The sequence below is a fragment of the Tenrec ecaudatus genome, chromosome 10, assembly GCF_050624435.1.
Source record: "Tenrec ecaudatus isolate mTenEca1 chromosome 10, mTenEca1.hap1, whole genome shotgun sequence".
Taxonomy (NCBI): Eukaryota; Metazoa; Chordata; class Mammalia; order Afrosoricida; family Tenrecidae; genus Tenrec; species Tenrec ecaudatus.
In genome coordinates this window covers 101,034,403-101,036,297 of record NC_134539.1, presented here as the reverse complement: position 1 = coordinate 101,036,297, position 1,895 = coordinate 101,034,403, and the positions used below count along the sequence as shown (strand labels likewise).

The 1,895-nt window shown below is 41.4% G+C and overlaps 1 non-coding gene across 1 annotated transcript; it reads left to right on the top strand.

Moving 5' to 3' along the window:
- The first annotated feature begins 1,411 nt into the window (after window positions 1-1,411).
- LOC142460477 (U1 spliceosomal RNA) lies at window positions 1,412-1,575 on the top strand. The gene has a single exon (XR_012786674.1). It is a non-coding gene; the product is annotated as a U1 spliceosomal RNA (small nuclear RNA).
- Window positions 1,576-1,895: the final 320 nt, after the last annotated feature.

The following is a 1,895-nucleotide window of genomic DNA, read 5'->3' as shown; positions in this document are numbered from 1 at the left end:
AAGGTTGGTTGTTCAACTCCACCAGCTGCCCCACTGGAAAAAGATAAAACTATCTGCTTCTGTGAAGGTTAGATATCCCCTATAGGGTCACTATAAGCTGGGCTCAACTCGATGACAATGCACTTGGTTTGGGTTTTTTTTGTCTTTGATTTTTCTGGTCACCTTTTGGATCCTGGACTTGTATAGCTAGACATGGTTGAAGAAAAACACCCAACCAGGGGACCAGAGTCACTTAAAATATTGACCTCAAGTGGGCTCTTGGTGCTGCTCAGCCATCTTATCAAATGTCCCTGATCCAACCATTCACCTGTGTACCTGCTGTTAACCACCCTCAAGTCAGCCCTCAACCCACAGTGCCTTCAAAGATAATGGAACAAGGCACTGTGTGGTCCTGTGCTCTCCCCCTGCCCATTTGCGGATTGAACCAATGTGATTCATAGTGTTTGCGTTGGCTGATTTCCAGATCTCCAGAGCTTTCTTCCTATTCTGTCTTCATCTGAAAGCACCACTGAACTTGTTCAGTATCATAGCAACACACAAGACTCTCCTGACGCACGGGCCGCGGTTGCACATATGGTCCACTGTAAGGGAATCAAACTTGGTTTCTCACATGAAAGGCAAGAATTCTACCACTGTACCACCAACGCCTCGACCCACAAGCATAGGGGACCTAACTCATCCTCACCTTTTTCTTCAAATTTTAAACAGCTACCATCCTCTGCCGATGATCTTGCTTTGAATTATTTTTTACCAAAAGAAAAGTTTTAAAAAATCCTTTTGCTAACATACCTACCAATCAAACTATCTATGCGTGTGCCCATTTAAATACCCTTCTTGCCGGCCCTCCTATTTTCATGCATCCACTGTCCTTGCTCCTGGATAAAGCAGGTCTTTATCTGGACAATGTATCCATACTCCTTGGTCTATTTCAAAGCTATCACTTCAAGAATTCTGTCCTCCCTACTATTACTTTCTCTTCCTTACTGCAACCTCTCCATCAGAATATAAAATATTGTATTACCTCAACTTGTTATTTTTTTAATCATACCTCCTTGACTCCACATTCACTTTTAGTTATAACATTTTTTACTTCTATTGAAAGCAAATTCTTAGAGGAGCTTGAGATATTAACATGAAAAATCCCTCTCAAATTCCCTATAATCTATTTTTCATTTCAATGTAAAAAACCCCAAAAACCCAATACTGTTGAGTTGACTCTGACTCAAAGCTAATCTCCATGGGGTTTCGAAGATTATGAATTTTTACAGAAGTGGAAAGCCTCATTTTCTTCCCACAGAGCAGCTGGTGGATTTGAACTGCCAACCTTCTGGTTAGAAGTTTAATGGTTACCTGAACTGTCACAAGATTAGCACCAGAACCCTCAATTATGTCCCTTAAAATGCTTACATCAATACTTACCTGGCAGAGGAGATACCATGATCACGAAGGTGGTTTTCCCAGGGCGAGGCTTATCCATTGCACTCCGGATGTCCTGACCCCTGCGATTTCCCCAAATGTGGGAAACTCGACTGCATAATTTGTGGTAGTGGGGGACTGCGTTCGCGCTCTCCCCTGAAAGAAAAAAAAAAGCTTACATTAAAGTCACCAGTGATTTCCACACTGTCAAACCCAACAATCAGGACATAGTAGTTATCTTATTTGATACAAATTCTCCTCATCCCATTTTCAAACACTTGCTTCACTTAGCTCCAGGGAATACACTTTCTGCTGCTTTGTTCTTTACAAATGACAATAGTTTCTTCTGCTTGTTTGTTTTCATCTCTCCAGCCTCTAAATTCTAGAGGACCCCAAGAATCAGCCTGGAGCCTATTGTTCAGTTCTATTCATTTTCTGGATAATTTAATCCCAAACCACAGATTTTTATATCACAACTT